The following is a 12,562-nucleotide window of genomic DNA, read 5'->3' on the forward strand; positions in this document are numbered from 1 at the left end:
TTTTTTTTTTTTTTTTTTTTTAAAAAAAAAAAACAAAAAAAAACCCTCAGTCTTCCAAGTGTTAAGGATTATAGATCACAGCCATCCTGTCTACTTTCTTCCCACTTGCCCTTCTTATATAAGAAAATTGTTTCACAAGGTCAGAAATGGTGGTCTACCATTAATGGGACATTGTTTCAAAAATAGAAAGATTGGAAATATAGCTCAGTGGAAGGGCATTTGCCAGGTATGTGCAAGGCTGTGTGAAGAGATATTTTAATTTAGAACATGGCTGTTCTGGCAAGAGATCACATCCAAAGACCTTCTAGGTCTGTGTGATCCACTGGAATATAGACATGACTTTAATGCCAGGAGACAGAGACAAGCAGATATCTGAGTTCAAGGCCAGCCGAGTATAGAGCAAATTTCAAGTAAAGAAAAGATTAGGTTAGGTGTGGTGGTGTACATCTTTAATCCCAAACAATAAAGGTAAAAGTTAGTTTGTACAAGGAAGCATCCATGTATGAAAGTGCTGTCTAATTTGCATGTCTAATCCATGTGTGAAAGTGGCAAGACAAAATGACAAACCAGAGAAAGAGTTGACAGAAAGGATATGTCCATAGGAGCAGGAGAATGAGGGGGAGAAGGAGGTAGTTTTGCAGAGAGAAGTTAAGAACAAGCTAGACACAGGGGAAGACAGAACAAACAAGAAGATTAGAACAAATTGCTAGAGTTAATTTGAGGTTAAGCAGAACAATTCCAAGAAGCTGAGAGAAACCAGATTAAATCAATCAGCTTGAGGAGAAGTTTGAGCCAGACCAGCTGAGTTGGACTAGCCAGTCAGTGTTTAGAAAGAACTAGGAAGGGATGAACTTATTCAGTAGTAAGTCTTAGAGGCTGAAAACATTCTAGGCCTAGATAACTGTACAGAGGCCAGAAGCTTCCAGGAGTAGGCCTAGGTCAGCAGGCTGAGGCAGTAATACAACAGGTGTATGAAAGTTATTTTTACAGCTCTGTATTCAATATCCAGTACTAAAAAAGGAGGAAGGAAAGGGGTAAGATACAGTAGTTTTGTTGTAATTTGCCATCAGGAGATAAGAGGAAAAAGTAGTCAGAGATGATTCTTCATACTTCTGTCACAGGTAGTCTGCGTGCTATTGACAACAAAAGCAGAAGATAGATGGACAGTGATGGTGGATGCCTTTAGTTCCAGTACTCAGGAGGCAGAGGTAGGCAGATCTCTGAGTTCAGGCCAGCCTGGTCTACAGAGAGAGAGAGTTCCAGGGCAACACAGTGAAACCCTGCCTCAAAAAACAAAAACAAGACAAAATAACAGCAACAAAAATGCAAACAAAAAAAGAAAGATTTATTAGAGATGAGGTGGTTTTAGGCATAGGGAGATTGAGGCCCTAGCTAGACCTTGTGTACACACACACAGTCCTATCATTCAAAAGAGATATCTGCAATGCTATTTTCAAAGTTAGCTGGACCTAGTTGGTAGTAGAAACCATAAAAATGGACTAACCATTGTAGAGAACTTAGAAAAGAGAATTGAAGAACTTCTGAGGAACCACCAATAATTAATCCAATGAGGAGAAGAGAAGAATGCAGTGGTTTGACATTTAGTAACTACTTGGACAGGATTTTAAATAAAAGACAAATTGGGCAGCATTTGTAGAAATATAGAAAGAGTTAAAATAAGAATTGAGTGGTAATAATTGATTTTCAGGAAAAAGCCCTTTGTATGTTTAAGAGTTGTTACAAATTGGTGGCTAGCGTGGTGGAATGATAGTTTGAACATGAACAATGAGAAGGCAAATGGAATGGTAGAGCCTAGAAGGCTGGCAGAGATTGCAGGAAGGCTTCACTATGTTTGAGGCAGAGTTGCAATATACAGTGCTGGTTTGTCTATGGAAGTCAAAGGTATCTGCCTGCCTCTGTCTTCTTCCCCAAAACAGGGATAAAAGGCTATGCCTATGAGATTTTTTCTTTTTTCTTTTCAAAATAAATCTAAGGTTGGAGACATTTTCCCCAGTGTAACAGAAAGTTATACTTTTATACATATTATTAACAAGAATTAGTAAAGGGGGACAAATTGAAGAAACTACAGAATTAAGAACTGTTTATCAATCTGAAAATGAACTGTGTGTAATTAGATTTTCTTTTCATTGTGAACATTTGTCATTCCATTCATTGTTATTATTTGCCAATCAGACTTGTCATTGTGATTAAAATAACTTTGGGGACTGGATGACAAACCATCAATCTACCATTTTATAGCCAGGCATGATGGCATTATGTCAAGATCTTACCTTAAGCTAAGGAAAGGTGTGAATTTGAGGCTAGCCTGAACTACACAGTGAGACCCTGCCTAAGAAAAATAAAATAAATTTTGCAGAGAAGGGCTGATTTTAAAAGATAACTTGAACTGATTGTTAAATCTCTAAGCTTTGTTCACAAAGCTTTTACTTGAGAATATTATGACTTAGAAAAGTTGTGTAATTAAGAAGTATCAAGGTTCTAGAGAGATTTGTTAGCTATTAAAAGTTAACTAGGCAGCCTGGTCTACAAAGTGAGTTCCAGGATAGTCAGGGCTACACAGAAAAGCCTTATCTTGAAGACCCATAAATAAATTAATAAACGAACAGTTTATCTTGCTTTGCATAGGACTCAGGTTCAGTTTCTAGCATCTGTGTCTGGCAGTTCATGACCACCTGGGGTTCCAACACCCTCTTCTGACTTCAATGGGCACTTGCAGCTCACATATACATACCCTAACAGACACACAAAACATAACTTAAAAATGAATTTCTTTCAAAATTAAAAAGGTGGCAACAGCTATCACAAAGAAAACCAATTTTAAGAATTCATGTTTTAGCTGGCCTGGTCCCACAGCTCTCTGTACCCAAATCCTGTGGGGTAGAGAGCTGGACTCAGAAGTATAGGCAATCCTGAAAGCTCAGGGGAGACCACCATTTCTGCTCGCATCCCTGGCCCAAGAGGAATCCACCTAAAGTCCTTTGGGACAGGATCCTTTGGGTTTCTGCCTGCTCCCAGAGCTGACCTGGCCCCACAGCTCTCTCAGAACTTCAAACAATCCTGAGAGCTCAGGGGAGACCACCAGTTCTGCTCATATTCCTGGCACAAAAGGAACCCTGGAGCCCTCTGGACACAGGAACATAGAAGCAGTCAGGGATAGGATCCTTCTAGTCTCTGCCTGTGCACAGAGCTGAAAGCCAGTCTCCAGGAGCTCTGACACACCTGAGAGCAGAGGTAAGACCACCACTTCTGTTTCAAGGGACCCACCTGGAGCCCTCAGTACACAGGAACCCAGGAACAGTCTGGGACAGGATCCTTCCAGTTTCTGCCTGCGCCTGGAGCTGACTCTGGGAGAGAGCTGGTCTCCAGGAGTGCTGATACACAGGCTTACAGGAGGGTCAATTCACTGTCAGAGACAGCAAGACAAGAGGAAATCCCAGGAACTTAAGCAACAGAAACTAAGACTACTTGGCATCATCAGAGCCCAGTTCTCCCACCAAAGCAAATACTGGATATTCTACACACCAGAAAAGTAAAATTTGGATTTAAAAATCACATCTCATGATGGTGCTAGAAGGACATAAATAGCAACCTTAAAGAAATACAGAACAACAGAGGTAAACAAGTAGAAGCCCTTAAGGAGGAAACACAAAAATCCCTTAAAGATTCACAGGAAAGCACAACCAAACAGGTGAAGGAATTGAACACAACTATTCAGGATCTAAAGTGGGAAATAGAAACAATAAAAGAAAGCACAAAGGGGTTGGGGATTTAGCTCAGTGGTAGAGTGCTTGCCTAGCAAAGTGCAAGGCCCTGTTCGTCCCCAGCTCCAAAAAAAAAGAAAAAAAAAACACAAAGGAGACAAACCTGGAGATAGAAAAACCTAAGAAAGAGATCAGGAGTCATACACTCAAGCATCAACAACAGAATACAAGAGATAGAAGAGAGAATTTCAGGTGCAGAAGATACCATAAAAAACACTGATACAACCATCAAAGATAATGTAAAACACAAAAAGCTCCTAGCCCAAAACATCCAAGAAATCCAGGACACAATGAGAAGATCAAACCTAATGATAATCGGTATAGAAGAGAGCGAAGATTCCCAGCTTAAAGGGCCAGTAAATATCTTCAACAAAATTATGGAAGAAAACTTCCCTAACCAAAAGAAAGAGATGCCCCTAAACATACATGAAGCCTACAGAACTTGAAATGGATTGAACCAGAGAAGTAATTCCTGCTGTCACATAATAGTCAAAACACTAAATGCTCAAAACAAAGACTATTAAAAGCAGTAAGGGTAAAAGGTCAAATGACATATAAAGGCAGACCTATCAGAATTACACCAGACTTCTCACCAGAGATGATGAAAGCCAGAAGAACCTGGACAGATGTCATACAGACTCTAAGAGAACACAAATACCAGCCCGGGCTACTATATCCAGCAAAACTATCAATTAACAGAGATGGAGAAACCAAGATATTCCATGACAAAACCAAATTTACACAACATTTTTCCACAAATCCAGCCCTATAAAGGATAATAAATGGAAAATTCCAACACAAGGAAGGAAACTACACCCTAGAAAAAACAAGAAAGTAATCTTCTTGCAACAAACCCAAAAGAAGAGAGCCGCACAAACATAATTCCACCTCTAACAACAAAAATAACAGGAAACAACAATCACTATTCCTTAATATCTCTTAATATCACTGGACTCAATTCCCCAATAAAAAGACATAGACTAACAGATTGGATATGTAAAGAGGACCCAGCACAAACATCAATGACAAAGACAGGCACGACCAAAGAGTAAAAGGCAGGAAAACAATTTTCCAAGCAAATGGTCCCAAGAAACAAGCTGGAGTCGCCATTTCTAATATCCAATAAAATTGACTTTCAACCAAAAGTTATCAGAAAAGATAAGGACGGACACTTCATGTACATCAAAGGAAAAATCCACTACGATGAACTCTCAATCTTAAATATCGATGCTTCAAATACAAGGGCATCTACATTCATAAAAGAAACCTTACTAAAGCTCAAAGCACACATTGTACCTCAAACAGTAATAATGGGAGACTTCAACATCAATGCACAGATCATAGAAACAGAAACTACAGAGAGACATGGAGAAACTAACAGGTTATGAGCCACATGGATTTAACAGGTATCTATAGAACATTTCATTCTAAAACAAAAGAATATACCTTCTTTTCAGCACCTCATGATACCTTCTCCAAAATTGAACATATAATAGGTCACAAAACAGGCCCCAACAGATACAAGAAGATTAAAATAATCCCATGCATCCTATCAGATCACCACAGACCAATGCTGATCTTCAATAACAACAAAACCAACAGAAAGACCACACACATGGAAGCGGAACAACACTCTACTCAATGATAACTTGGTCAAGGAAGAAATAAATAAAGACTTTTTAGAATTTAATGAAAATGAAGGCACAGTATATCAACATTTATAGAACACAATGAAAGCAGTGCTAAGCTGGAGAGATGGCTCAGAGGTTAAGAGCACTGTCTGCTCTTCCAGAGGTCCTGAGTTAAATTACCAGCAACCACATGGTGGGTGGTTCACAACCATCTGTGGTAAGATCTGGTGCCCTCTTCTGGCCTGCAGGCATACATGCAGGCAGAAAGCTGTATGATGTATACATAATAAATAAATAAATGTTAAAAAAAAAACTACAGATAAAGTTAAAAAAAAAAAAAAAGAAAAAAAAGCAGTGCTAAAGGACAACTCATAGCTCTTGAGTGCCTCCAAAAAGAAACTGGAGAGAGCATACACTGGCAGCTTGACAGCATACCTAAAAGCTCTAGAACACCCAAGAGGAGTTATACAAAGAATCCGCAAAACAAGGAGCTGGTTCTTTGAGAAAATGAGCAAGATAAAGAAACCCTTAGCCAGACTAACCAGAGGGCACAGAGACTTTATCCAAATTAAAATGAGAAATGAAAAGGGAGTCATAACAACAGAAACTGAAGAAATTAAAAAAATCATCAGATCCTACTACAAAAACCTATCCTCAACAAAACAAAAATCTGGATGAAATGGGCAATTTTCTAGATAGATCCCAGGTACTAAAGTTAAATCAGAATCAGATAAATCATCTAAACAGTAACATAACTCCTAAAGAAATAGAAGCACTTAGGAAAAGTCTACCAACCAAAAATAGCCCAGGACCAGTTGAGTTTAGTGGTGAAATCTATCAGACCTTCAAAGAAGACCTAATACCAATACTGTCCAAACTATTCCACAAAATAGAAACAGAAGGAACACTACCCAATTCCTTCTATTAAGCCATAATTACACTTATACCTAAACCACACAAAGACCCAACAAAGAAAGAAAACTTCAGACCAATTTCCCTTATGAGTATCAATGGAAAAATAGTCAATAAACTTCTCACAAACTAAATCCAAGAACATATCAAAACAATCACTCATCATGGTCAAGTAGGCTCATCCTGGAGATGCAGGGATGTTTCAAGATATGAAAATCCATCAATGTAATTCACTATATAAACAAACTCAAAGATAAAAAGCCACATGGTCATCTCATTAGATGCTGAGAAAGCATTACAAAATTCAACACCCCTTCATGTTAAAAGTCTTGGAAAGATCAAGAATTCAAGGCCCATACCTAAACATTGTAAAAGCAATATACAGCAAACCAGTAGCCAATATCAAACTAAATGGAGAGAAACTTGAAGCAATCCCACTAAAATCAGGGACTAGACAAGGATGCCCACTCTCTCCCTTATTCAATATAGTACTTGAAGTCTTAGCCAGAGCAATCAGACAACAAAAGGAGGTTAAAGGGATACAGATTGGAAAGGAAGAAGTCAAAATATCACTATTTGCAAATGATATAGTATACTTAAGTGAACCCAAAAGGTCCACCAGAGAACTACTAAGCCTGATAAACAACTTCAGCAAAGTATCTGGATATAAAATTAACTCAAATCAGTAGCCTTCCTCTACTCAAAGGATAAGCAGGCTGACAAAGAAATGAGGGAAATGATAACCTTCACAATAGTCACACATAATATAAAATACCTCGGTTTGACTCTAACCAAACAAATGAAAGATCTCAATGACAAGAACTTGAAATCTCTGAAGAAAGAAATTGAAGATCTCAGAAGATGGAAAGATCTCCCATGCTCATATATTGGCAGAAGTAAATAGTAAAAATGACCATTTTGCCAAAAGCAATCTACAAATGCAATGCAATCCCCATCAAAATTCCAACTCAATTTTTCATAGAGTTAAAAAGCAATTTGCAAATTCATTTAGAATAACAAACAAACAAACAAAAAACACAGTATAGTGAAAACTCAACAATAAAAGAAATTCTGGGGAATCATCATCCCAGACCTCAAGCTGTATTACAGAGCAATAGAGAAAAAACTGTATGGTATTGGTACAGAAACAGGCAGGTAGATCCATGGAATAGAATTGAAGATGCAAAAATGAACCCACACACCTATGGTCACTTGATCTTTGACAAAGGAGCTAAAACCATCCAATGGGGAAAAAAAGAGCATTTTCAACAAATGGTGCTGGTCAACTGGAGGTAAGCATGTAGAAGAATGCAAATCGATCCATTTTATAAAGCCCAAGTCAAAGTAGATCAAGGATCTCCACATAAAGCTAGATACACTCAAACTAATAGAAGAAAAAGTGGGGAAGAGTCTCAAACACATGGGTACTGGGGAAAATTTCTTAAACAGAACACCAATGGCTTATGCTCTAAGATCAAGAATCAACAAGTGGGACCTCATAAAATTGCAAAGCTTCTGTATGGCCAAGGGCATGGTTATTAAAGCAAAACGGCAACCAACAGATTGGGAAAAGATCTTTACCAATCCTATATCCAATAGAGGGGCTAATATCCAATGTATGCAAAGAACTGAAGAAGTTAGAGTCCACAAAATCAAATAACCCTATTTTTAAAAATGGTGTATAAAAACTAAATAAAGATTTGTCAACTGAGGAATATGGAATGGCTCAGAAGCACATAAAGAAATGTTTAACATCCTTAGTCATCAGGGAAATGGAAATCAAAACAACCCTGAGATTCCACCTCACACCAGTCAGAATGGCTAAGATCAAAAACTCAGGTAACAACAGATGGTGGCAAGGATGTGGACAAAGAGAATCACTCCTCCATTGTTGGTGGGATTGCAAGCTGGTACAACCTACTCTGGAAATCAGTCTGGAGGTTCCTCAGAATATTGGACATAGTACTACCTGAGGACCCAGCTATACCATTCCTGAACTTATACCCAAAAGATGTTCCAACATATAACAAGGACACATGCTCCACAATGTTCATAGCAGCCTTATTTATAATAGCCAGAAGCTGGAAAGAACCCAGATGTCCTTCAACAGAGTAATGGATACAGAAAATGTGGTACATCTACACAATGAAGTATTACTGAGCTATTAAAAACAATGACTTCCTGAAATTCATAGGCAAATGGAGGGAACTGGAAAATATCCTGAGTGAGATAAAGCAATTGCAGAAAAACACACATGGTATGCACTCACTAACAAATGTATATTAGCCCCAAAACTCAAATTATACAAGATACAATCTACAAACCACATGAAGCTCAAGGAGAATGACGACCGAAGTGTGGATGCTTCAGTCTTATTAAAAGGGGAAATAAAAATATTCATAGAAGGAGATACGGAGTCAGAGTTTGGAGCAGAGACTGAAGGAATGACCATTCAGAGTCTGTCCCACCTCGGGATCCAGTCCATATACATACAGCCAACAAACCCAGACAATATTGCTGATGCCAAGAAATACATTTTTGCAGGAAGCCTAATACAGCTGTCTCCTGAGAGGCTGTTCCAGAGCATGATCAATACAGATGTGAGTACTTGCAGTCAACCATTCAACTGAGAATGGGGTCCTTATTGGAGGAGTTAGAGAAAGGATTGAAGGAGCTGAAGGGGTTTGCAACCCCTTAAGAACAATAACACCACCAACCAACCAGAGCTCCCAGGGACTAAACCACTATCCAAAGAATACACGTGGACAAACCCATGGCTCCAGCTCCATATATAACAGAGGATGGCCTTGTTGGTCACCAATGGGACAAGAAGCCCTTGGTCCTGCCAAGGCTGGATCCCCCAATGTAGAGGAATGTTAGGGCCGAGAGTAGGGCAGGGGTATGTGGTTGGGTGGAGTAGCATGCTCATAGAAGAAGGGGGATGGTATAGGAGTTTGCGGATGGAAAACTGAAAGGGGATAACATTTGAAACGTAAATAAAAATATCTAATAAAGAATTTGTTTTATTCAAAAACGGTTAAAAAGATTATGAATAAATTAAAATGTATAGTGAATGTATTAAAATATTACTCATTTTAGTAATTAGTTCTCACTGGTTTAACATTAAATGTAGAGAACATAGCTTTTATGTGTTTGTCTGGTATAGGTAAATTTTAATAGAGTATTAACATTGACAGCTTAAAAAATAATAAACCTGCAGTTTTGATATAAGTGTAAATTCCTTTTAAGATGATGTTTTTGAATCTGGTTGTTTCATTCTATCACTTCTGTAGCGTCTGCTGTTATGTTTTTCATTGTGCCACATTTTACATAATGTATTATGACTTAAACCTATGAAAACAAAGTCAGATGCTGCTGTGGACCCTTTATTGGGTACTATTATTCAGTCTCTGGTTTGTCATCTTTCTCAGGTTTTTACTCCTCATGACTGCATTTCTTCCTTGTTTGACACTATATTGGAAACAAAAGGACTCTGCCTCTGAACACAGTAAAAGTAAATCACTTAGTCACCTGGAGGCAGAGATAGGCAGGTCTGAGTTCAAGGCTAGCCAATTTTACTTAGGGCAGTGTTTCTCAGCCTTCCTAATGTTGAAACTCTTTAATCTTCTAGTTCCTCATGTTGTGGTGACTCCCAAACATAAAATTATTTTCGTTACTACTTTATAATTGTAATTTTGCTATTGTTAGGAATCATAATGTAAGTATATGATGTGCAGGATATCTAATATGTGACCCCTGTAAAAAGGTCATTGACACCACTGGCAAAGGAATCACCATCCCAGGTTGAGAACTGCTGACACAGGGAATTCTGGGCTAGCCAAGGCACACATAGAAACCCTGTCTCAAAGACAAAAACTTGGGGGCTGGTAAGATGGCTCACTTAACCGTGGACACTGATTGCTTTTCCAGAGGTCCTGAGTTCAATTCCTAGGAACCACATGGTAGTTCAGGACTTTCTATTAAAGGGATTGCTGCACTCTTCTGACATGCAGACAGCACTCATACGTTAAAACCAAAACCAAAACCAAAACCGATTTTAATCAGCCCCTTTATCTTTTCCCTCTAAAGGGTATGATAAATGAAGTTCCAGTTTTGGGCTTTTATCCTCTAACTCAGTGGCCTTTCTCTTTGTCTGTGTCTTAGGTTTTGTTATATATACACTAACATATATCTAATGTGTTATGTGCTGTAAGGTTAGAACTCAATCCAAGTATTTTATAAAGACAATTAAAATTGTCTTTCTTCAAAGGGGTGTCATTACTAAAACTTCTAGTCTTCAAATCTTAGACTATAATTTCTTCTGTAAATTACTGATGCCTCACTGGGAATTACAACACTTAAGTGTAATAATAAGCCTTTGTTTTTTCTTTGTGTTATTGCTTTCTTAGCTTCCGTTTTCAGGATAGTTACAAATTTTTTCTTCTCTGATGTGGTCCCTTCATGCTGGTTGCCATAGAAATCTTCCAGAGAAGTGGCAAACTAGGTTAAGGTCAAGAATAATGATTCTTAAAAAGTACCATGTGGGATAGAGTGAGAAGTGATCCAAGAATTTTTTTCCTTACATATAATGTTTTGTTTGATTTAGTAGTTTTCTAAAAGGCAGCCTAAACCTAACCTTAACTAAAACCTTTGTTTTAGTCCAGTTCAACAATTAATTAGCCTTTGACTGAAAAGCGCTTCCTGCCATCAAGGGTTTATCATCTATAAACAAGTATACTTCTGCCAGGAGAAGAACTTGCTTACAACAGTAACAGTGAATTTTAGTTCCTGTTTTTCTCTGAATCAGGGACATATAAAATAAACCTGTAATTTTATGGTAAGAGATGGTTGTGATAAACTAACATCTCACAGTAGTAAAATTTAGCTGTTCAGTACAGCTCTTGCTGTGCTTATAGAAAAATCTGACCAGTGGACATTTTAAAATTATAAATAAACATTTGAGAAACAAAGATATAAAAAGATAGGCCTTTAATGATTTTAGCAGGTTTACTGATGGAAAATTTACAAACAATACAGTTCACTTAAGTGTAGAATTTACCTACTTTAATTTATAGACCTATTCAGCTGTCAATTATCTGATTTTAGATTTCCTGTCACTTAACAAAAATTTTCTAATATCAACCACTGTTAACTACCATCTGTAAAGTGACATAAATAATAAGTTTAAAAGTAGCAACTTAAGCATTTGGTCTGCCTGAGTCATAGTCCTGCCATTTACTTTGAACCTATTATATTACAGCATTGATAGCATTTCATCACAATCCTAATCCTTAGGGGGTACTTTTCAAGACCTCCAGCAAATACCTTAAATCATAGGTGGAGCAGAGTACACAGTCTGTCCTATGTGGTTCATGTCCTGATCCCTCTTTTGCATAACTGATTTTGTACCTTAGGGCCATTTACTGAAAGGGTACTCAACACAAATGAGTATGTAATAAATTCTAGGCCAGCGAGGACTAGGTAGGTCAGACCCTGTGTCTCAACATTAAAGTTTATCATCTATACATAGCTATAATGATGCCTCAGAAGAAGAACTAATTTAGAACAGGTATTTGATAAATTTTAAGTTGGATCTTTCTCTGAATTAGGGATCTGACAACCAAGGTGGCCAAACAGGTGACATATGCAATATAAATCAGCGGTGGTTCAAAATATATTGAACAAGAATTCCAGAAATAAGTCATAAAATTTAAATTATACTCTATTCTGAGTAACATGATGAAGTCTTGTGCCATCTGAGAGATGAGTCATCCCTTTGTCTGAGAATCAGGATGTTGGTATTTTAATAATTGTATTTCATGTGTTTACTCTTAACTTAGCCCAAGTAGAAGAATGTTACATTCATTAAACCATATATCCTGGGTGTGTGTGTGTGTGTGTGTGTGTGTGTGTGTGTGTGTGTGTGTGTGTGTGTTAAACACGATGTAAACAACAGTATTTGATAATCTTGAATATATGAAGTTGGAGAAAGAAACTTAAAAGAATGAAGTAGTAGAAATTCTTGGATCCGTTTCTATGGTTAAGTCAAACTTTGAGTCTCCAAAGAAATGTGTGCTTTGTAGTTTTTGAAATACAATATTTAAGAGTGATTTAAAGGATTTTTATAATTAATTTTGAATTTAATCAGGGAGAGTGAATAATGGCTTATGAGTATGGGTATATGTGCATTTGAGCTTTGAGACCACAGGAAGACTTTAAGGTAACCTGCTCTATTAC

The sequence above is a fragment of the Rattus rattus genome, chromosome 10 (genome assembly GCF_011064425.1).
Source record: "Rattus rattus isolate New Zealand chromosome 10, Rrattus_CSIRO_v1, whole genome shotgun sequence".
Lineage (NCBI taxonomy): Eukaryota > Metazoa > Chordata > Mammalia > Rodentia > Muridae > Rattus > Rattus rattus.